Consider the following 25,488-nt stretch of genomic DNA (forward strand, 5'->3'; position numbering starts at 1 on the left):
AAATGTTTCTGCTTTATCCCCTTTCTTTTAAAAGTAGTTGTTAGTTCACACATTAACACTAACTGCAGCAGCAGAGGTATCAGATGTGGAAAGCCAATTCTCTGCAATAACGAAGTCCCAAAGCATTTAGAGCTTTATAGGGTAATAAGGCAGAAAGCAGCTAATGCAGCATGCAATGTGCTAGCAGAATGTGTGAAGCAGTACAGCTTAGATAAACCCATTGGAACCTAATTCACCTTTTGGGTGATCTTAGTAAACAGGTCTATCTACTACATAAACGTGTATTGGTGAAGGGTGATTATGTAAGTTGGAAAGGCCAAATTCTCCTCAGTAAACATTGTGGCTGCACAAACATCCAGGATTTAAACCACTTAAAAAAAGCAAACTTCTAATAGACTATACATTGACAAAAATCACAGAATCGTTGACGTTGGAAGGCACCTCTGGAGGTAATCTGGTCCAGCCCTTCTGCTCAAGCAGGGCCACCAAGAGCATGCTGTGCAGGACCATGCCCAGACAGCTTTTGAATATCTCCAGGGATGGAGACTCCATGACCTCTCTTGGGAATCTGTGCCAATGCTTGGTCACCCTCACAGTAAAAAATTGTTTCCTGATGTTCAGGCGGAACCCCTCCTGTGTTTCAGTTTGTGCCTATTGACTCTTGTCCTGTCCCTGGGCACCACTGGAAATAGCCTGGCTCTGTCCTCTTTGCACCCTCCCTTCACATATTTATATACATTGGTGAGATCCCCACTAAGCCTTCTCTCCTCTGAACAGTCCCAGCTCTCACAGCCTTTCTTCATAGGAGAGATGCTCCTATCCCTTCATCATCTTTGTGGCCCTTTAGCTGAACTTTCTCCCGTATGTCCAGGTCTCTCTTGTACTGAGGAGCCCAGGACTGGACAGAGTAATCCAGGTATGGTCTCACCAATGCTGAGTAGAGGGGAAGGATCACCTCCCTTGACCTGCTGGCAGTACTTTGCCTAACGCAGACCAGCATACCATTAGCCTCCTTTGTGGCAAGGGCATGTTGCTGACTCATGTTCAACTTGGTGTCCACCAGGAACCCCAGTCCCTTTTCTGCCAAGCTGCTTTCCAGCTGGGTGGCCCCCAGCATATACTGGTGCATGGGGTTGTTCCTTCCCAGGTGCAGGACTTTGCATTTCTCCTGGTTGAAGTTCATGAGGTTCTCCAGCATGTCAGGGTCCCTCTGGATGGCAGCATGACCCTCTGACATATCAGCCACTCTTCCCAGTTTGGTATCATCAGCAAACTTGCTGAAGGTACACTCTGTCCCATCATCCAGGTCATTAATGATGAACAGGACTGGACCCAGTATTGACCCCTGAAGTACACCGCTAGTTAGTGGCCTCCAACTAAACTCTGTGCCACTGATCACCATCCTCTGTGCCTGGCCATTCAGCCGGTTTTCAATCCACCTCCCTGTCTGCCCATCCAGCCCATACTTCAACACCTTCTCTATGAGGATTGTAAGGAAGAGTGTCAAAAGACTTACTGAAGTCCAGGTAGACAATACCCATTGCTCTCCCCTTGTTTCTGATTCCCATGTTTCCTATTCCTTCTATGCCAAAGCATAGACTATCCCCCTCAGCTATAGCATAACTGAACAGAGCCCACAGAAATAACATTGTAGTCATCACCGGGGGGGTCTACCTGACCTCAATCTTCCAACATCCTTGTCTATATTTTCCTTTTGTTATAGCCCAATATGGTACCTATGCATTTTTAGGATTCCTGGCACCTTGTTCCTGTTGGCCCCGTGGAAAAATGAGTGTCCAGGCTTTTTCAGACCTTTTCCAACACTTCCTCCTTCTATAGGGGCATTCATCAATTTAAACCAAAGGGTGTCACTATGAGGTATCAAAAACCACTCTTTTTATATATCTGTGTGTGTATATATATATATATATATATATGCATGTGTGTATATATATATTTCCCTCTGTGATTTGCATCAAGGAATTGCAAATTTCTTAACCAAATGTTAATTCTCTACTGTAGGGTAGCTGCAGGGAGTGTTTTAAGTAATAGATACTAATTGAGAAGAGCTGCTGTATCCAAACTACTTTAAAGGATGAAAAGGCAGTTTACTTCCTAAGCAATCCAAAAATCACTTGGGATTGCAAGTACCAAAAATCCAAACAGAAATGTACTAAAACCCTGGGGGCCTTCAGAGAAACCACATGCTTGCAGTTCCCCAGGCAATGACAAATAGAATTTGCCTTGGCTCTGAAGCAAAAAAAAAGGTCTCAGGAAAGATACTGACTACAAAGACATCGTCTCTAGTACCAAGAGCTATAGCTTTCCAAAAGGTTCAGCTGGTAAATCATAGTAGGTGGTAGATTAGCAGGATGCCTTCAATATTTGAGTTCAAGTCCCTCATTTCTAGGCTGAGGACACTGTGCAGTCTTTTGTTTTGTCTCTGGTTTCCAAAGTCTACACGTTCCCACTTTAAACAAGTCTTGCAAAATTAGCAGCAAAGGAAACATTACGCTGCTTTATTTTTTCATTTCTGTTCCTTTCTGCTTCTCAAATTACTGCTGCAAAGAAAGGTAAAAGTGCCTTCAAGAGACATATCCCTTCTCAGTATAGCTATTTGGACGTTTCATTTCTTACACCAATTACAGTGTGACATTTTATATATCACAGTATAATAACTGTAGCTCTTTAAAGAGTACAATTAATTAAGCCTCAGAACAGGCCTGTGAAATAGCCAAGATTTATTATTTTACAGGTGAGTGAACTGAGGCATAGAAAAGTTTGGACCAAAAAGAAACATGAGAAATACTTAGTATGAGCTCACCACAATCATTCTTGCACAGATAGTGTAAGTTTCCACTCCTTGCATCTAACAGCTTATTAATTTGCAAGAAGAAATTCAAAATTGTTTGTTAATTGTGTATAATGGCACTGGTTTTGAATAGTCTGTTAAAATCCCACCCCCCCCCCCCCTTTTTTTTTTTCCTTGCTTTAGAGTTAGCATACAGCTTAAAGGTCTGGATTTTCGGCATCTGAAGACACAAGGCAGAGGGCTTATGAAGGTCATTTAGAAAATAAAAATAATGAATTTCTGAAGCTGCTTATGGTAGAGGATGATCAATTAATAAGCCTTACCTGTCACCTGTACAGTTAATCCGATTATTCTCATGACATATTTTAGCAGCAATAAATCTATACTAAGGCTAGCCTGACTATGTCTTGCAAAACAAGCCACTGAAAGCATGAAAGGAATCATTATGTTATAAATAAGTAAAATAGTAAAGAAAACTCTGGTGTGGCTAAATAGCACATATAAAGTAGAATAGAAAAGCATGGTATGGTGGATGCAGCTGCCAGTAAGCCATCTTTTTTAAAATTCTGACAGCATTTTAGGGCTAGAATGATTTTCATTTCACAAAATTGAATTTTTATTACTTGGCAACAGCATGATGTAGGAAGCATAAAAACAAGGGTGAATTTTAATGAAGGTGGTGACCACAGATCCCATTTATTTTATGCAGTCTGCAGCTTCAACTCCTAAGTCCAGGACCACTATCCCCAAGTTCAAAGGCCACCAACTTAAGTAGCTCTCACTTGTCAAATTTCACATTTATCACATGGTGTTGCTCTGCCACAGCATCTTAGTCTCTCTCCAGATAAACCATTTGACAGTGCATTTTATAAGGGGCTCACCAAATTTTGACAGGCAGCCTATAGCTTGGAAACAAGTGTTCACCTGTGCCAGCACCTCCAGTCTGTCTTAACCAGTCAACTCAGGCAGAGAATGAGAAAGCCTCAATAGCAGAAAAATATCAGAGTTGGGAGGAAGAAGTGCTCACCAAGGTGCGCAAAAATACACAAACTGACCAATAAAGGAGGAGATTAAGAAGTACTGTAAGAATTAAGTCATTACACTCAAAACAAAGAATAAGTATTTTCAACATGTCACATTAGCAGTAGGTACAACAGATTACTGTCAGAGAAATGATTTATCCCCTAAAGACCAGCAGCAGGAAACACTGGTCACTTATTTCAACCTCTCTCTGAAATAATCCTCTCGTACACAATACTTCAGGGCTTTCTATCTGAACCTGTTAGAAAGACAGCATATATTAACTTCTTAAAGATAAGGGTAAGCAATAAAAACTCCCAAAATATTGCAGGACCAGTGCAAAGACACTCAACTAGAGCTAGGAAAAAGTAGTTCTCAGAAATAATAAATTACCAAAATGATGACATTTCAGGGAAATATAACTAGTAGCCTGCCTTCAGCTGAGTAATTCAAGAAATTTCCTTAAGTGAGCCAATAAGTACCAATATTTTCATTAGCAAGTGCCCAAAATCCTGCTACTGTTCAAATGCTATCATTGGGCTGTCAAGTACCTCATTGGTCGTCATCTCATGCCTGGGGTCCCTTAGAGGACTCACACACAAGATGTCCCCCATCGTTTTGAAAGTTCAGGTAGCATATGTTACACTTAACCTCTCCAACAGCTTAAAAGCAGGAAACTGAATCAAGCCATCAAGTACATGAAATGACCATCAGCAAGTGTGTATGTGCTTGTGCGCAAACTAAAGGCCTGTGCACATCCCAAAAAATGGTAAGCAAGTTGTTCCAGAAACAGGGTCTAAGGGCTGCCCAACAGGTAAGGTGGAATGGGCAGGCATTTTAGCTTCAAGGCTACCTCAGTACAGCAATGGAGAGGCACCTGCCAGATCCACAGCTCCTGATCATCATCACTCCTACTGGCCTCTGTAGTGGGTTGACCCAGGCTGGATGCCAGGTGCCCACCAAAGCCGCTCTATCACTTCCCTCCTCAGCTGGACAGGGGAGAGAAAATATAACAAAAGGCTCGTAGGTTGAGATAAGGACAGGGAGAGATCACTCACGGCAAAACAGACTCAACTTGGGGAAATTAGTTTAATTTATTACAAATCATATCAGAGTAGAATAATAAGAAATACAAACCAAATCCTAAAACACCTTTTCCCCACCCCTCCCTTCTTCCTGGGCTTAACTTCACTCCCAATTTTCTCTTCCTCCTCCTCCCAGCAGTGCAGGGGGACGGGGAATGGGGGTTGTGGTCAGTTCATCACACGTTGTCTCTGCTGCTCCTTCCTCCTCAGGGGCAGGACCCCTCACTCTTCCCCTGGTCCAGTGTGGGGTCCCTTCCATGGGAGACAGTCCTCCATGAACTTCTCCCAACATGAGTCCTTCCCACAGGCTGTAGTTCTTCACAAACTGCTCCAGTGTGGGTCCCCTGTGGGGCCACAGGTCCTGCCAGGAGCCTGCTCCAGCGTGGGCTTCCCACGGGGTCACAGCCTCCTTGGGGCATCCACCTGCTCCGGCGTGGGGTCCCCCCTGGGCTGCAGGTGGATATCTGCTCCACCGTGGACCTCCCTGGGCTGCAGGGGGACAGCCTGCCTCACCATGGTCTTCCCCACGGGCTGCAGGGGACTCTCTGCTCTGGAGCCTGGAGCATCTCCTCCCCATCCTGCTTCACTGACCTGGGTGTCTGTGGGGTTGTTTCTCTCACATATTCTCACTCCTCTCTCCGGCTGAAGTTTCTGTTGAGCAGCAGTTTTTTCCCCTTCTTAAATCTGTTATCCCAGAGGCACTACCACCGTCGCTGATGGGCTCAGCCTTGGCCAGCAGCGGGTCTGTCTTGGAGCCAGCTGGTATTGGCTCTGTCGGACATGGGGGAAGCTTCTAGCAGCTTCTCACAGAAGCCACCCTTGTAAGCCCCCCTGCTACCAAAACCTTGCCATGGAAACCCAACACAGCCTCACAGGACTTAATAAGATGTCTTAATAAGAAGGTACAGAGGATATCTGTCTACAGGCTCTCCACAAGCTCATGAAATCCACTCTCCCCAGTTCTCTATTACACACACTCCTTAGTCTTAACAGAGCTCAGCCTCTGTGCTAGGGAGCTACAATGCTGAGCTTATGGAAACCAAAGTGCCCAGGCAGCAGAGGGTCACCTGAAGAGACTGTTTAGAGAGTTTGCTTTCCTGGATAAATCTTGTCATTTGTTCTGACACAAGACGATGTCTGGCACTACTGACTGCTCTCAGCACGTCTAGCTTAATTTCTGTGACTGAGTCACCCTTTTTAGGCCAATTCCCAAATTAAATTGTATGCAGTGATTATTTAAAATAAGACAAGGGAGCTTAAATGGAAACTTATTTATTACTAAAAATTCAAAAAAAATTTTTAAATCACAACGAAGCAATTTCAGATTCTCACATGTTCTGTCACTATCAGGTCTATATGGCAACCAAAGTTTCCAGAGCAACTTCCCTACCCCAGTGAGCATTGCAAGGATAAACCTAGTGCTAATACATGTGAGGGACTCAAGGTGATAACAAGTAACATAAAAATAATTTAAAATCATATTTCATTATCATGAGGTAGCTCTTAGCACCCTCAGTGAAGCACCATGTAAACACAACACAACATGTTCATCTCTTCCCAGTGATTTTAGCATCCACAACACAGGATATACAGTGTGTCCTGGTATATGGACAAGGCTGTGTTCTTGTTCAAAAGGGGTCTCAGATGCCAAAACACTGTAGCCTAAAACTGGGCTTCTGAGTTTTGGCTTAGATTCTGAAATTGGTAGCCTGTTGCTCTAATAGGAACCAGTAGCCCTGGTAGCCTTTCTTCTCTCTTCCTTTCAGTCAACTATCTACTCATCTGCCAGCAGTTTCATTCATCTTTTCTAACAACCCCTGTGAGAACAGCTCAAGAATATTATCTTTTACTGGCTGGCTGATTGTCTTTTTGTCTTTTCTAATTATTTTTATGTTTAGCCAGAAAGTACAACCAAGCTTACATTTCACTTTCTTCCTTGCTTCCTTTATTAAACTCTTCAGGATAAGGTAGCATTGATCCTTGCAGTTGTACAGTGTATAAGCACCTTCTAGGGTTTTTCCTATGCAAACACAGAAATCTGTGCTAGCCAAATCCACTTTAAAAAATCCTTACAATAATTATTTCTGTTTTCCTAATACAGTGGCACCATACTCATACATAAGGAGCCAGTTTTTAACATACAAAACATACAAATGATAAAATTTAGTTCCATTATGTTCTCTCTAGAAACATATACACAGCCTCTCCAGTCTAGACAACACGTCCTTGCTCCTGTCTTGTCTTTTGTCCATATCCATTAACTCTCATATTTAATTATCTTCATGCCAACTAAGATGAGAGACTGGCCTTGCTCTTCCTGATTTACCAAAATTCAGACAGTCATTTTTTTCTGTTGGCTGTAACAACCCTCACAGTTTTAATCCACCTACGAACAGGGGTACTTGTCACAATCCCTCCGGCCCAGCTCACAAATATTGGGGAATCCATCACCAACAACTTGACTCAAATAACATCTGACACAAGTCCCTGCTGTGTGTGCACAGCTTGGTGTCACCAACTGTCTACCATCTCGATTATCACCTGCACAAGTATGTTTGGGAGTGACAGCGTGACTACAGCTGGAGACTTCCAAAAGTCTGAAACCACAGAAAAGGGTAGAAATAAAAAGGCTTCTCCCCCTTCACACAGTCTTTCTCCTGTTTTCAAATTATTCTTAGTTAATTCTTGAAATAAGTGGCCTGATTTTTTGAAAAGTGCTAGAACCCACAGATCTGCTCTTTGGGACTGTTTCAGCATGTGGCATATATCTGGGTTTTGTGTCTGGCTTTTAAAGTCCTGGGTGTAATTGTAGAATGTAATTGTAGAACTGTTAATGGTCCAGGGAGTTAAGGCAAAAATAGTTGACACCATGGTAAAAGTCTGCATGAAGCTCCATAGTATGTCAAAGAAGAGACACATAAATCTCTATCAGGACACTTTCCAGGGATTATTTTTCTACTTTCCCTTTCCAAACCACGGAAGCCACAGAGAGTTTCTCTCAAAAGAGACTGTTGGTATCACATGTTGAATTCCTGATGTGATTGCCCAGAGAGTTTTTTTCAGAAAACTCTCCTTTGGAGAAAGAAATAATAGCCTCAGTATAACTAGACTGACAATCTAAACTAAAAATGCCTCAGTCGTATGCTAATCAAAGGATTAGCAACATCATACTCTGCAAAACAGCCAAATTAATAGCGTTCATTCACACATGTGCCAATTTAATTTTTGTGTATCTTTTTAATTTCCTATTTTTTTGAAAATTATTTTCCCAATTGCTTGGCACAATGTTTATGAGCCCATTCCAAAGACGTTTATCATAGGGATTTGACTCAAATCTCTGTAGACAGCTCTTAGTGCAGAGCAGAGTTCAGTTACAAAACAGTTGTTTCAACATCTGCCACCACTCAGCAGGGCAGATGACCTATTTTCATAAGGCTTTTGTAAAAGTCTTACAGTGCCATGTAGTCCTTTAGGCTTTGTCATCTGGCTCTATAGATGGTCCTTTCTACACTCCTTCCTTTTTGCATGCTTGTTCATTCAAGGGATGAAGTTCATACTTTCAATGAAGCTACTGGGAGTTTGGCAAGTACAAGAAGTAAAAACCCAAGGCTTAGTTAAGAGAAATATCCCCTAAATCAGTTAACACTCATTGAAACTTCACTAATGAAGTACTTGGCGAGTCTAGTTTTCCTTCCAGTAGACATGCATTCATGAAGAATAATTTACTATGAGATGAAGCAGACGTGCTAACACAAGGTTCTGATGCACTCTATGTCTTAGTTTCCCACGAGGGACCTGTCGCTACTACAGGCACGTGGAAGGGCAGAAGGCAGAAAACCTCTTTCCAATTCTCCTGAGTGATGGGGGAAAGGACCACCTGTAGACTAACCATCATTTCTCCCAGTTCTCCTGGAGTTGTAAGGTACCCTAGAGAGATAATAAGCTTCTTTCTCCTTCTGTACCAGTCCTTAGACCAGAACCGGCACGTAGGGCTAATCTACTGAATCTCATACAGATGCAGGGATAAACATTGTTCTCACAGGGACTCAGTAACAGCCAGGGCTTCTACTTATTTGTCTGAGGTGAAGCATGCCTGTAAGGAACAGCTACATCTCAGATGGCTACATAACTCTTCTATTTCTGCTTCCCCCACCTTCATAGATATAGGATTTTAATCAGATTGTTTGTGGTCTACTTACTGTGGACAAGTGAGCGAGCAAAACCAGTCTTCCCTTTGGTGGGTTGTTGAAAACGTACGTGAGACAGGAAAACATGAAAACAGAGAACTCTTATGCCATGTAGTTGAAGAGGCAATTTATCCTGCCAACATCAGAGGCTGATGTTAATTAAATGAAAACCAAAGGACAATGAATTAAGCTGGCGTGTACTGAACACAAATGGAAGAACAGTTCACTATGGTAAGCCTTATTATACTCTTAGACTTTGATATAAAAAAAAATTAAATGACAGCTAATTCTGTAATGATCAGTATCAACACAAGATGCTTTTAACATTCTAAACTTCTAGAAAAAGTGTGTATTCCTGTCCCTGAATCTGAGAAAGCATTTCTCACCCAGCACCACCCCAGCATTCATTAGGATCAAAGTGAAGGAGCAATTCCCATAGCACTTCTGTGGCTCCCATACAGCTGACCAAGAAGTCCCTGAAGGAACATACCAAGAAATAGCTTAGTATAAACTCAGCAAGGCCAGCTGGAAGAAACATGGTACAGAGATAGATATCTTGGGCACATATTTATTAGCTGCATCCAGCTAGAAAAGACAGAAAAGGAAGAATAAATGTGGCAGATGCGAAAGCAGCAAAAGCACAAAAAGAGAAAAAAAAAAAGTCAACTTCCTACATTGTTATTTAAGAAAAAGTCCAGTCATAAGCCAGAAGATGTTACCCACAAAGTAATTTGTGGGTTGTCAACGAAAAGTAGAACTCTTACCAAAAGCTCTGAAATTTTACAAAACAAATGTGATTGGGACCCCTTGAATGCCACATGAGGACCTAAAAAACATGAAAGCAGTTACTCATTTCTTCCAGGAGACCACAAAGCTGTTCAGTTCAAATAATCCACTTCTATTATTTATGGCATTCATCAAATATAGATATGTTTGCCCATCCTCTGCTGATCAAAACATGCAAAAATACTCAAGACTACTCACAAAAATGAACTCCAAGCCTGAAGCCACTGCCCTCACCATGACTAACAGGAGACATACTTTGGGGTGTGCTAGAAGACTAACAAAACAGGCTGGGGTCATGTTCCTGTACCAAGGACTTTTCGCAGAGTAACCCTTCCTATAGCACGCTTTCCAACAGATCACAGATGTGCTGGCATATCCACTGTCATCAGCAGAGCTGCACAGACCTGCCTGAGGGGCACAGGCACCCCATTGCTCATCCTGCTTTTCAGGCCACAAATGGCCTTTGCCACCTGCTCATGCTGCAAGAAGATTGTGCTGACCCAGCATTTCTCCAGCTCATCTGGGCTTCCTCCCAAAAGAAACTTATGGGTGTGGGTAAATGAAAGCCACTGGCTGTTTCAATAGGTCATCTAGCTGGGATGACTGGTAGACCAGGACTAATGAGAGTACAGCAGAGAATGCCTGCTCCATGTAGATTGAACCAGTGACAATATGGCACAAAGCAGCAAAATTTCAGGTCCCTGCCCATTAGAGCTGTGGAGATCAGTACTTGTTCCTTCAGTTTCACCTAGAAGTCCACTGTGGGCCAGGGCACTGGCTGTGGACTCCATTATACATATCCATAATAATGCTCCCCATTAAGATGATGCTGGAATTAAATTAGGAGCACATAAGAAGCAGGAAGAAGGGCTATTTGACTTAAGGCAAAACTTATGGAAATATTTCTATTTTCTACTTTCGTACTCAAGAGAAATTGCAGTTATCCACTAAAGCTAACACTGACTGCTAAAATACATTGGATCCAGTGAAGAAGAGTGAGTTAAGAACATATAATGGAAACCTCATTCCCATAAATTCCATAGGCTGTTGTAGTTCCTTGTCCAATTGGAAAATAACTGCTACAGGCACCCTTTCCATGCAGCATCTTCCAACTTCTGTGAAAAGTATGAGGCTCTTAGAAGCAAGCTACGCTTTAAAGCATATATTTAAGAGATTGTGGGCTTTAGACTGTTCTTGGGGGGCATAGGGAAAAAGAGATATATGCTAGCTAGAATAAGCTGGCAAGTGTATCATAATATGTATTAAGAAAACTAAAACAGTATGTTGAAGTAATCCTCATGCTTTAAAGGTCCAGCCATATGTCACTGACGGGAGAGGGAAATACTTTGACAAGCTGATCTGGAAGTTTTCAGGAGCAGTGAAATTTTCATCAGGGAAAGATTAGCTGAGTAGCAAAAAAAACTTGCCCTTCTGCTCTATGGAAAGAAATAATGTTCCTTATGAATTCATTTTAAATGAAGTTAACCTTGATCCATCACTTCTCTGTAGTGTTACTTCTTCCTTCATCTTCTAAAACAACTTTTATCAAGTCTGTTACAAAACATATTCTATAAATGAACTTGTCACAGCCCAGACTTTCATACTGGTCATTTCTGTAGTCAATAATGTCTATGATAAAGGAATATTTTTATATTAACTTAGTAAAAGGCTGAAAATGGAAGAATAAGACTATCTTATAAGAGAGGAATTTGGAAAAAAATAAAGTGAAAAAGGAGTTCAGAAGAAATAAAATTCTTAGGATTGAAAAGGATGAAGAATCTTTATCTTGGTAGTAATCCTACTACTCCTTATTGCAGAAATATCTGTGGCAAGTACATATTTAATATATTGAGAAAATGTTGAGAATTTTCTTCATGTGTGATGCACTCTTTAAAAGGGACATTTTTAGTATTTGAAGCCTGCTTTAGGATAAAATACTATACCATAGTGGAACTGATGAGGTGGGCTGTTGCGGGGGGCGGGGGGGGGGGAAGTCGTGGAGTACTGTTTTACTCCAAAACAAAGCCCCTCTGAATACTGTCTTTGTAAACACATTCCCATGATGGAAGGTAATTTGAAATTTTCCCTTTTAAGATAATGGCAGATCCTTCTAAGTTTGTTCAAAACTAGTCAGTTCACAAGTGAACTTCATTACATAAATGGCATCAGTATTATGAAGAAACAAAAAACACTTAGGTGGTACACAATAAGCAAATAACTAAAACTGAAACAATTCCAGAAATTCAGGCCAATTGCTTCTAAATTCAGGTTATCAGAATAGTCAAAGCAATATGCACAGACTTCTTAATTTACCAGAAATATAGCAAAACAGACATCAAGAGCATATCTCTGAATTTAATTTGATTCTCCTATTTCCTTTTAAAGGTCCTTGTCAGGCATAAGTCTGTGCTTACTGAACATGTAATTTCTTGTGAACAAAACATTCAGCTTCTTTCACTTTGCCTAGTCTGTACATGCAAATTATAAATTTCCTTAATGAGATCATTATTCAGTAATCCTTAGTAACTAGCAAACCTGGACTGCTCATACTAATGAGGGTATTTGAACTTTAGGGTGGGCTAATTAGCTCTGCTTCACTTGCAAAGTAGGGTTTTGAAAGTTCAATGTGTATAAACAGGAATAGCAAATAAACATAAAATTTACTTAACTTGCTAGAGAAATAGTAGCACAGAAAGAAAACTCACAACACTGATCAAGTGGCTAGCATGCATAATGACAGGATTTAGTGTTGGATTCTCCAATAATATCCCAAAAAGTCTACTTATTTGTCTCTCTCAGCAAGCATTTTGGAAATTACCTCCTCACTGTAGGACAAAAAGCTACATGTGGCCACACACAGTGGGAAGTGGCAGCTAAAGGAAGGATTATAGGTTCCCTTAATTAAAACATTGATGCAGTCTGGCATCAAAAGCCAAATTTAGATTTCAGCATCTGTGAAATGTAAGAGTTGTCTTTATTAGATCAGGGAGGTTGCCTACAGCTGACACTACCAGCTATTATAAATTAATGCATTTGTCAGAAAAGAGCATCAATTTCCAAAGGCAGTCATCACCTGCCCTTACCAATTTTTCTGTGGAAAGCTAGTATGCTGCTTTTCATTGCTTAAGGAGTTCTGTGAATCCCATGTTAAGTTTCTTATAATAATAATTTTCTGGTGTTGCTGCTGGCTATATTACATACATCTTCCCACTGTATTTCAGATGTTTACAAACCTTCATAGAGCGAATAAGATAAAGCTCTCTAGCCCAATTCTGCTTGGCCTGGTAAAGTTCATAAAGATACGTAGTTACTCGCTCATCAGAAATAGTAACACCTTTTGAGAAAAGGGCCTGGACCCAGGTCCCACTGCCTCTAACTTCAGTTAAGGAGACAGAGGAGCAGCTTGCTCAGTGGCTTATGTTTGAGTGGCAGCAGATAAAACTTTGTTCTAAATCAAGGCTGAATATTCTTCCTGACAGGAGAGTATAATCAAAAAGTTATAGAAACTACCCGAGAAAACTAGTGTCAAAAGTTCAGTAAATCAAATTATGTGTTCATGTGAACGTGCCCAAAATGTATAGTAGAGCTTGTGAAGCTCTAACAGAGCAATTCAGTGTTTTAGACTAACAATGTATAAAAATCAAGAGGCTCAGAAACAATTCTTGTAAGACACTAACACCTTCCTAAATTTACATAAATATTCTGATGTTTCTCCTGTAATTTCTTCTTCCAGATTTTCCCAGGACTGAAATAAGATCTTCCCTTTTTTCTGCAATACCATCTTACTCTTTCCCAGGAACTCCACTGACAGTTTTATTTCCAATTTAATTTTTCTCTCTTTGTGCCCACACAAATGTTGTATTGCCTTAACCAGCAAACTCTTCTGTAGCCTTTGTTTACAGCCTAACTGTAGAAGTTCTGTAAGCCTGCGCAAAAGCCAGGCTGCCTGTTGACTTAACCAAAGCAGTGTTTGTAGACAAATTCAAGAGGTAGGATGCACTGCGTTCAGAATTTGTACAGGTTCCAGTTTTACTCTGATTCCTTCAGTGGCTTTACAGAATACACTCGGGAGACGAAGTGAGCTGGGAACACCTCAGCTTGAATAGGAAGTATCTTATTAGTCATAGCCACACAAAGCAGCCACATCAAAGTAAAAATTCTTATTAAAGAATATTTGCAAACAGATGAGAAAGTAATGGAAGCAATATCTTAGTCCCTATGGTTTCTATTATGCTCCTTTATCATAATATCAGTGTCTTCTATTAGGGAAATGTGTCTCCTTTATTAAAGAAATATGATATACCTTCGACAGAGAAAAGAAAGGGAAATGAGCTAGTATTCTAAAATCAAATGTCAGATCTTCCCCTATCTAAGCTTGCAGATGATTATGAAAAGCTTAGCTGGAAGCCAATTCTTATGCCAGGATATACACTGAAGTATTCCTACAGACTTATTACTTGAGCTACACTCTTTATTTCTATGGTAGATACCTAAACATCAAAATACATTGGCCAGAAAGAAATATTCTTTGCAAACACCAGCTAAAGAAAATGCTGAATACATTCTCAAATCACCTGTGCATCTCTATAAGCAAGCAGCTACAAAACTTGATTCCCAACGTTTCTTTGCTAGAAGCATCCTAGCAAAGGATGCTCTTCTTTCCTTTTTTACGCCTCAGTTTTCTTCACACTTGGGAATATGACAAGAATCTAAACCAAATTAAAATACACCTGACTTTTAATAGCTGTTACTCAAAGTGACTCAAAGCTTTCACTATTATTTTCTTCTTCTTTACTAATAAGAATTTAATCACAGTAAAATGTTCTAGATTAATTCTTTGTGAGCTCTATTTCTGTCGTTATTCTGCTGAGATATGACAGCATTTCATGGTTAAAAAAAGTTAATCCTCAGTATTATTTCCTGACACATCTTAAGTAAAAAGGAAAAATATCATAGAAGTATACACATGCTATTACTAAAACATTACAGGGTAATATAATGCAGGAGAAAAATGCATGTGAATGAAAATAATTTTCTGGGTTACCTTCACATGAATGGGATATAGATGTTCCCCATGAGTTGAGGGTTTAAAATCACTGACCCAACCCATGCCTGTGAGAACTTTCCCTTCACCTGTAGGTGAAGAAGATTGAGGAAATTACAAAAGCCCATTGATCTACTTGATTTTCTGGTCTACACATTTAAAGCCAAGCATTTCAGCCAAAATTTCAAATATAAACTCAATGGAGCAAAAGATATTTTAGAGATAATTCAGTACACTTGAAGCTTTTAACCATAGGTTGTTTTACATAGTCACATATAATTCTACTTTAACATGATTTAAATACTGAGAAATTTCCTGTTCAAAAAAGAATGTTAAAACATCATGCATGAATATATAAGAAGAAATTAAAAGTCAATATCATCATGCAATATCTTTAACAATCAACTGTAATGAAATTTTCACTTCAGTACCTAAGTATAAGCTTTTTTGTATTTACACACATCATAGGGATAGGATGAGAGACAAGAGGAGCAAGTTGGAACATGAGAAATTCGGACACGCAGCTGATCAGGATCCCTGTACAGTAGCACACAGATTTCCCAAACTCCAGTTAAGCAAGCCTGCTGCTGTCACACAAGGCTGGACCTGGGGTTCAGGACCCCACTCTCCATTCACCTGACCACTGCCACAGCCCTCCTCTGCAACTGTCCCAGCCTGAATTAATCTCCTTGGTGATTAACTGATCCTTCTGTGAATGACCAGGATGATGCTCAGAATTCCCAGCCCTGCTTGCTCACAGACAGCAAGGTTAGCTTCTCCCTGACTTATCTGGCATACATCACTTAGTATACAGTAGGATCCTGTTTCTTCTATACCATCTGCATAAGGGCGATGCATCAGATTGATAAATATTCAGCTCGCTCTTCTTTTTTTCATCCCATTCCCCAACAAGGTCTCAGCTTATAAAACAAATCCTTAGTCTCCTAGTCTGTGACTTTTCAGTATTGAATATAATCCCACTTCTACTAGCCTAGCATTCAAGATGATCATTGTGATATTCTGATACTCTGTGCTGTTGACAGTGGCTCCTTACTTTAATATCAGCTGCAAATTTCATTGACACATTTTGATGTTTTGTGCCAGAGAAAATATAAGAGAAAATAAGAATTAGTCCCATCTCATCCTTGAGGATTTCCACCTGTAATCTCCCTTCGCATGTTTCTTCTATGTTTAGCACACGCTACTGTCACATCCCCTTTTATCCAGTATCTTAACAATTCTACTGTTTGTGCTCGTTTTGGCTGGGATAGAGTTCATTTTCTTCACAGTAGCTAGTCTGGGGCTATGTTTTGGATTTGTGCTGGAAACAGTGTTGATGACACAGGGATGTTTTCATTACTGCTGAGCAGTGCTCACACAGAGCCAAGGCCTTTTCTGTTTCTCACCCCACCCCACCAGCGAGCAGGCTGGGGGGGCATGAGAAGTTGGGAGGGGACACAGCCGGGACAGCTGACCCCGACTGACCAAAGGGATATCCCAGACCATATGACATGCCCAGCAATAAAATTAGGGAGAAGGATGGCCAGGGAGGCCGCTGCTCAGGGACTGGCTGGGCATCAGTCACTTGGTGGTAAGCAATTGTTTTCGTTTGCATCATTTGTCTTTCTCAGGATTTATTTCTCTCTCTTTTTGTTATTTTCCTTTTCATTACAATTTTTTATTATTATTTTATTTCAATTATTAAACTGTTCTAACTGTTCTTATCTCAACCCACAAGTTTTCTCACTTTTACCCTTCCAATTGTCTTTCCCCCATCCTGCTGGGGGCGGGGAGTGGGGCAGGTAATGGAGTGAGCAAGAAGCTGCATGGTGCTTAGTTGCCAGCTGGGGTTAAACCACAACACTGTTCTTGTACTAATTCCTGTCTTCTCCAATTTAAATCTCACAATCAAAGATGTTTTACTGAACATCAGATAGTTGAGATCTACTACATTTCTTTTATCTAAGAAACCAATTATCGGAGAATAAATCAGAAGTGGCATGATCTATAATTGATGAGCGCATATTGCATTTTATTCCGTCACCAGATGTTTCTACTTTTGTCCCTTGTGGTCTTAAAAAAAACAAACCCAAACAAAAAGCCAATTAACATCATTCTTAAGGTTCCTCTGAGCAAAACAAAACAAAAAGCTCCAGGGCAAAAAGAGTTAGCAATTACTTATCTCAGGCCTCAGATACAAATGAAGTTTAATCTGAAACAATGCATCCTTTCAAACATCCTCAATCTAGAAGTCAAATGATAGCAGCAGCAGCCGCTGCCTCCTAGTTCATATTAAAAAAAAGAAAAAAATCCCATAATAAATGTGTATTAACTGCTTGAGGTACAGTTGACTTTGTAATTAAGTTGAAAGACTTGCTATCTGGAGAAAATTCTACATCCAATATTATATTTAATAGATTCAGGACAAAAAAACCCACCACAATTATGATGAGTCACTAAATGGAAAAGATTACTTCCAGTAAAACATTATATAAGATTTCAATTTCCTCAAAGACTCAAGAAATTAATATCATAAAGTAAAAAAAAATTATATATCAAGTGGAAAAATGAGGTGTGCTATTGACAACTGTAATGTAGAAAAATGTTATGAATGGGATTTGCTTAAAGTTTTGCTTAAAAATTCTCATTACTTCTCCATTAAGAAAAAAAAATATCTAGAGAATAGATATTATAGGATAATAAGCCCTTCCAAGATTAGCAAGTAGTGCCATTCTGAGAATGCAATTAAAAAAGCGCACATTGTCACATTTTATGGTATAGGGTCACTTGATCTGCAGTAGTTACTGTACTTACGTTTGAAATTCAGTTCTTGGGGAACTCTAAGCCTTCTTTTCCCATCCATTAAGCATAAAGACAACCCTGTAAAATCATGTGTTGACCTGAAGTACAAAATGGTCCAGATTAGACATTGCCCATCCAGATTAACTCCTATGCCTGAGTCATAGCCAGACGAGACACTTGCCAGTGTAAAAGCATTCTTTGTTCAGAGTTTCCCATTAGGCTTGGCCCTGAGCAGAGCCCCCAGTACTGCTCTAACAATGCTCAGGCACATACGTTCCTCTAAGCAGCTTCCATTTCAGTGAGAACACCAACTGCTTGAAATCAGCCACAAGATTAAATAAATCACCAATCATGGCAGCACCAGTACAAATCAGCGTAGTTTCCAGCCCTGCAGAGGTTCGAACAATTAAAACAACTGAAGATCAAGCACAGATCTGTGTTCTGATTTCAGTTCCATAAGAAACTTAAGCCCAAATCTAACTTTGCACACACAAGCCACCCTGTTGAAGTCAATTTGCACACACAATATGCAATGGCTGGGCATCTCAGCAAATCTCCCTATGTGATGCTGGTCTTGGGTTGTTAATTTGGCTTATGGATGGATACCTGTCTACTAGAGAGAACTGTGGTAGGTCAGCAATTTTCTGCCATCTGTAAGCAATTGGATTGAAATTAGTTACTAATTGGGGTGAGAGACCTCAACATAGGAAATACCAACCACCTGGGCCATAAAGTCATCTGCTGTAGGCTTCTGAAACTCTGGTGCTTCATAGTGTTCATAACTCTCATAATGCCTACAAATGGCCCATGGTGATGTCTTGGCAATATTTGCATCTGGGAAGGAACCAAGTTTCAATCATTTTTTTGGCTGACAGTGTTGACACAGACTGCTAACCAGGTGGTGATGAAATCTTAGATTTCTGACTTTAAAAACTCCAACACTGCTTCGAGCTGTGCTTTAAACTAGTGTGTATTCTTTCACTTCTTATGTAAGCAATCCATTTATAATAGCAGACCACTGTCTTGCAAGCAAAGCGTTGCAATGGAATTATCTAAAACTGTCAATGTCTGTTTTAACACTTGCAAACACGATCCCAAATGTCTGGGGGTGTCTCAAATATATGTATTTTGCCACAAGCAGTAAGACTTAAATCTTGGACTCATTGCTAGAACTGGGTGCTGTAACCATAGTGATTTCCCTTCAGTTGCTAGACTTTGACTTGCCATGAAATAGAGAAGGAAAAGGTTTGGGGAGAGATTTAAACAGTTCAACCAATATTGAACTGACACCTACTGCTGAACCTACGTTGATGCTGTAGAAAATAAGTATATTTATGACAAACAATCTTTGCATGTAGAATTTGAAGAAATACGGTTAAAAACTGACTGAAAACAGGATGAAAGAACTGGAATTGTTCCTGTAAATGCAAAAAAAAAAAAAAAAAAAAAAAAAAGGAGAAATAAAAGGATTGTTCCCACACAGAACACTTATCTTCCACCTAACAGATTGCCCATCACAGAAAAGCTTTTCCCAAACATCAGGTTGGTGATACAGGAGAGGGTATATGATAAAAAACAAGTGCTGGGCAGGGACTAAGCTTTCTTAGCTGCCCCCTGAGATGAGACATAAGTGAAGAGTATTATCCATGTCACAAAACTGTGGCAGCTACCGTTACAGCAGGCAATGTATAATGCTTTACTAAGCCTATTGAATTTCATTTTGCTACAGCCAAAACCAAGCTATTCTCCCATCCTGCTCCCTATACATTCTCAGTAGGACTACGTATGCTGAATTAACTATATCCATGTTTCTTGCAGAAGCTACAGAACTCGCTCTCATCCGCAGCTATTTTACTGCTTGATACACAAACATTTGTTTGCCTGCTCTGTCATACCTGTAATCCAGGAGAGACCCAAGAGTTAACATTGATCTGGCTGCCTTAGAACAACAGGGCTGTCATGCTGCCTAAGAATTGAGGTCCATTTAGAGTCCTATCTCCAGTGACACCCAACATCAAATACTACATAAAAAGATACAAGAATCTTCCAGCACACAGAAGTGGAATAATCTCTCCACAGCATTATTTTCGTTCTGACCCACAACAGGGAAGTTGTTTTACCCTGAACCATGCTAATTTATATTCCTCCCAAGATTTATTTACATCCCATTTTCCTAAGCCTGTTTTAACAAGTGCAAATAAGGTGTCAGATTCACTTCTATCATTAAAAATAGCAAAGTGAAAAGCATACCAGGAAAGCAATCCATTTCACTTATCGTAAATTATGGGAAATTATAGGAGATCTCTCCCTGAGAACACTGGTGAGTGCTGAAGAGAGACCTGCTTCTGGTCTTGCGCTCTAGGGTTCAGAGTAGGTGGGAAAGGAAGCAGGACTATCTGTTTCTGATGATCTGGTAACACAAATTATTAGAGCAAGCTGTTCAAGTCCCAGAGTCACTATCTGATTTTCTATCCTGTTCTGAAGAACATGGACTATTGCATCTGGCAAGTTTGCTGTAGGGTGTGTCAGAAAGCCAATCTGGTGAAAAGAATGAAATACTAGACTGAGAGTTAGCAAAGGGAGACAGAGCTGTCCCTAGTTGTTTCCTAAACACCATTCTCCACTCCATTCGTTAGCTTTATGATTATTGTCTGTGAAGAGTCAATCTCCAGGGAACAGATGTTCATATTATCCTGAGATACCTAGAGATGTTGTAATCAGCTGAAAGCAAGCTTGAAGATAAATTATTTGATAGTTCAGTAAATTTATTACTATGATCTAACAGACACAAAAGCCATTCCTGCTATAAATAAATGAAAAACTAAACATCCACTCAGATAAAACAGATTCATCTGGAAAGTCCTGTGACTAGCCAGAATGTTTATCTCTAAGCATTCAGTGTCTATTGATGCAAGCCCACTAATTCTGTAACTATTTAATCAAGCTTTATGCAATTGGTTAAGGCAAGTAACAGGCAATATATGGAAAAGGTTTGTTCCACTAAAGCCATACTTGCCTACACTGGCACCATATAATCAGGAACCTTAAGTGAAGCCATTTGCCATATTGTTTCAAAGCTTTTGCTGCTACATGGCATGGTGCTGCATCCTACTTTGTGCTGGAACATCACTTACCTGATCACCTGTAAGGGCCTTATCTCTGATTAGAAGTCAGCAGGCAGAGCCATTTTATCATACTAAAGAACAGCGAGACTCACTGCCTTTACCACAAAGAAGAAAAACATCACCATCATCTCCTCCATCATTGCTCATGTCATGAACAATTGCATAACTTAGTCACCTCTGCTATACACCAAAACTACCAAACAGCTGGTCTCCTGTCCCAGTTCAGTTTCTTACTGTCATCCCTTCCTTGCTACAGACCATCTTTGTAGGTGGCAGGAGAAGAGCTATGTCTGTCCCATAAGTTACTCCTCTGCCAGGAGTGCTGCTTCACTAACATTGGTTTCCATTCATACCCACAAACATCTCATTTATCAGTGTTATCTTCAGAAAAGCCAAGCCTTCTAGACCTCTACACTTCAGACACCTCTGACACCAGCACTTTTGATTGGCTCTGTAATAAGGTAAGCTAGTCCTACAAAAAGCCGTAGTTGGGAAAACATTACATTTTAGCTTTGAACAATAGTGGCACAGACCTAGGCTTCACATAGTTTGGCCAGCTGCATGTAGAGCTCTTCTGGCTGAATACAAGTGGATTTTAGTGGAAAATGAGTCTTTCTACTCAGTGGAAGCATTAAGGAAAAGAAACAGAAAAACAGCCATATTTGTAGAAGAAAGAATAAATGCATAGGCACAATTTGAAATGCTTGTTTCACTCCTGAAAACACGCTGAATTTCCATTCCTCTATGGGATGAAAACTGTCTAATTGGCAAAGCAGTGAAAACTTACCAGTAACAAGCAGCTGTTTGCTTGTTTTTAACTGGAAAAAAAATCATGAAGACTTTTAGTTGACATGGTTAAGGCATTGCAATGACTCCAGAAGTTAAAGCCCCAGAAGAAAACATTGCCTGGCCAACAACCTATGGATTTAGGATCCCTCAGCCCTCAATAGCCCCTCTAGCCCATATCATGTCAGTTGCAATAAATTAAGGGCACACCAAACCTATGCCTTCTGTGTCAGTGATCACCATGTGTGGGTCACTGTGAGATGTTTTAACTTCATCCTTCATACTGTGACAGAGCTGTCCCTAAAAAGCACCAAGAGAAGTGAAGCTGTGTGCAGGAGCACTGCTACATGTACTTCTGCTGACATCTCAGGATGGACCAAGAAAACAAATATTTCAGAAGGGCAGAAAAAAAACCCGAAAACCAAACACACTCAACAAACCAACACCACACTTGTCTCAGCAAGGCTTCCAGTCTGCTCCTCTCAGAGGTCACCATGCAGGACAAACTTCACAACAGTGCCTCAATATTTAGCAGTAGGCTGTAGCAAGCAAGGAAAAGCTGAAGGGTCAGACTGGCTTTCCCTGCTTTTTCAAACGTTTTGGATGCTAATTTACACACACACACACCCCCCCCCCCCCCCCCCGTTAATAACCAAGAGCAAACAAAGGCAAAATAATACTGAAACAGCCAACTGGCTGCCAAACTCCTGGGGTACTGTAATGCTGTGAAAACACTAATAAACTTACATTGCCAATATAAGATAGCAGGTAGGCCACTAGATGCCAACCCACAGACCTTGACAAGTGTTGGTGCAGCCCTGGCAACAGATCTGAACTTCTTCTGTCACTCTGACCTTCAGCTGTAGAACAGTTTTACACAGCTAATAAACCTGGTCTCTGCTGTAGCCCCATGCATGGCACCACACTGCTAACTCATTCTGGTTCATTCTCACCTCCTCTGACTAGCAAACATGAAAAATGCAATGGCATTTGCTTTGGTTCAGAACAGTGGTAGGGGTGCTCTATGATCTTTCACAAGTCCTTAAACTTTTCTTGCCTCATTTTGGGGGCTGTAAAACTCACTCCAGAACTGTAGTTTCACAGCGGCTTTGAGCTGCCCTGCCTTCGTCCTTTGCTCTGAGCTGTCCTTTCCTGCCTCAGCGTTAGTGCTCAGGTACCCATGGTGGGGACAGGATCAGGAAATTTATCTACATAAAAAAAACACCACACCAAAATAGTAACGACAAGGGTCATTTCTAACCTGGATCAATTCCCTCTGCTTCCTAACTAGTTATTCAAATGTGTGTGCTGGCACACAGGAAGGTATGGAAGTACTGGTTGTCTTGGACTTCAGTGAGGTGAAAGCCTTCTGAAACTTCAGTCTCAGAGAGAGGTTTTATTGCCATAAGCATTAAAGAAACCCGATTTGGGGGTTTGCTTTATTTATAATGTCATTTGCAAGAACACACTTTCCCAGATTTTCAGTATATTGGTGACAATCCCAACTTTGCACTAAGCTACTCAGTTCTCCAAATAATTACTGTTTTCCCTAGTTACATATTTTGCAGGAAAGAGACCCTGCACTTCCATATCCCAGTCAGTACTCAGGAGTATTATTCACATGCCTTCACACTGACTGATGAGTTATTATTTGCTCTTGCTTGGTTTTTTCCTCTCCTAAAATGCCTACACATACTATAAATTGTTTTGAAATGTGGATTCCCATGAAACTGGCAATGGCACTGGATTTGTAGGGTTTTAATCAGATTAATCATATTAAATTGGCCAACTCAATTAGTTATCCAATTGGTTATGCTATTAGTAAGATAAAAATAAAAACAAGGTCCTTTATTATCAACACTCTAAAAATACCCTTGATTCTGCTCTGAGGATTTAGTGTGAGTGATACATGCATCTAAAGGCAAACTGATTCCCTGCAAAAGCCAAAAAGCAAGTTTTCCACGGAAAAATTGCATGGGTGTTGTAAAGTCATCAACTATGATGTTAGATTATCATGTAAGCAGCTTAATATTTAAATTATGCAGCTCATGAGAAATCACATGGGGAAGCTTTTTCTCAAGCTGCCTTTTGTAGAAACAAAGCAAGTATTTACAGCTTGCTTGGTTTGCAGTGACCACAAGATGACAGTTCAGGATCTGGAGGATAGCTGGGAAGGTGAGCAGAAGAGTTAGGACTCTGGGCTTTAGGACAGTAGAATTTGGCTTGTTTGGGTAATTGCTAAAGTAAAATTCCCCAGCAAGCAGTCAAGCAGAAAGAGTGGAGGCTGAATTTTAAAGAAAACCAGGAACAATCCACCCCATCATGCAGGAAGGCCAGAATTTCAGCAAAAGGCCTGCCTGGCTAAGACAGGAGGTTCTCAATGAACTAAAACACAGAAGGGGTGTACAGAAGGAAGAAAAATGCAACAGAACTGGCGAGAAAACCAATAACAAAGAATTATTTGTTGTTGAACAGGCTGGGAAGGTGAGGAGAGGGAGTTGCCCTCTATGTGAGAAAATAGCTGGAATGCATGGAGCTCTGCCTTGGGATGGGTCAGGAGTCAGCCAAGAGTTTATGGATCAAGATTAGCAGCCAGACCAACATGGGTGCTGTTGTAGTGGGTACCTACTGTAGACCTCCTGACCAGGAAAAAAATGTAGATTAGGCCTTCTTCCAACAATTGGAAGAAGCCTCATGTTCACAGATCCTGGTCCTCATGAGAGACTTTAACCACCCTGATATCTGCCAGAAGGATGATACAGCAGGGCTCAAGTAATCTAGGAGATTTCTTGAACACATTGATGACAACTTCCTGGCACAGGTGACTGAGAAGCTAACAAGAACATGTGCTCTGCTGGACCTTATAGTTACAAAAGGGAAGAACTTGTCTGAGATGTAAAAGTCAGAGACAGCCTTAGCTGCAGTGACTGTGAGATAGTGGAGTTCAGGATCCTGAGGGGAGGGAAAAGGGCAAAAAGCAGGACCACAGCCCTGGATTTCAGGAGAGCAGCTAAGGCTGCCTCTGACCTTCATGTCTCAGACAAGTTCTTCATCGATCTCAAGAAGTCCCCTCCTACCTAAATGATTCTTTGATTCTGTGAAGCATAAAAGTATTGCTTCAAAGCCCAGCTGGACCTGAAAGTAGAAAGAGGCGGGGTAACAAGAAAGGCTTTTGTAGGTACATTAATTGCAAAAAGAAGCTGAGGGACAACATGGGTCAAAAGGTACTTGGGAGTTGACTGGTATAATTTCAAGACTGCTGCCTATCATTGTGAAAAATGCGTGTGATCAGGGAGGTCTCTGATGGTAGGAAAGAAGACAAATGTTATACCCATCTCTAAGAAAGGCAAGAAAGAGGGCCCAGGGAGCTATAAGCCTTACCTCAGTCCATAGAAAAATCATGGACCGCGTCCTCTGGAATCCATTTCAAAGCATATGAAGGACAAAGTGGTAGGGAGGCAGTCCTGAAGGACAAAGGAGTCCAGGAAGGCTGGACATTCTTCAAGAAAAAAATCTTATAGGCACAGGAGCAGGCCGTCACCATGTGCTGAAAGACAAGCCAGCAGGGAAGACGACCAGCCTGGCTGAACAGAGAGCTTTAGCTGGAACTCAGGAAAACAAAAAAACCAAACCAAAAAAAAAAACCCAAACAAAAAAAGAGCTTATGACCTTTGGAAGAAGGGGCTGGCAACTCGGCAGGACTACAAGAACGTCATGAGGTTATGCAGGGAGAAAATTAGAAGGGCCAAAGCCCAGCGAGCACTTAATCTGGCTACTGCCATAAAAGACAATAAAAAAATGTTTCTATAAATACATTAGCAACACAAGAAAGGCTAAGGAG

General features: G+C 40.7%; 1 protein-coding gene and 1 long non-coding RNA gene across 4 annotated transcripts in view; one reads left to right on the forward strand and one right to left on the reverse strand.

The window, feature by feature from the left end:
* The window catches only part of GABRB1 (gamma-aminobutyric acid type A receptor subunit beta1), a 136,289-nt gene that overhangs the window by 33,401 nt on the left and 77,400 nt on the right, over positions 1-25,488 (forward strand). The window lies entirely within an intron of this gene.
* Positions 1,370-24,587, reverse strand: LOC115343653. The gene is made up of 3 exons (XR_003924223.1): positions 24,576-24,587; positions 13,669-13,675; positions 1,370-1,447 (listed from the first exon to the last, which is right to left on the reverse strand). It is a non-coding gene; the product is annotated as an uncharacterized LOC115343653 (long non-coding RNA).

This window comes from Aquila chrysaetos, chromosome 1 (genome assembly GCF_900496995.4).
Source record: "Aquila chrysaetos chrysaetos chromosome 1, bAquChr1.4, whole genome shotgun sequence".
Taxonomy (NCBI): Eukaryota; Metazoa; Chordata; class Aves; order Accipitriformes; family Accipitridae; genus Aquila; species Aquila chrysaetos.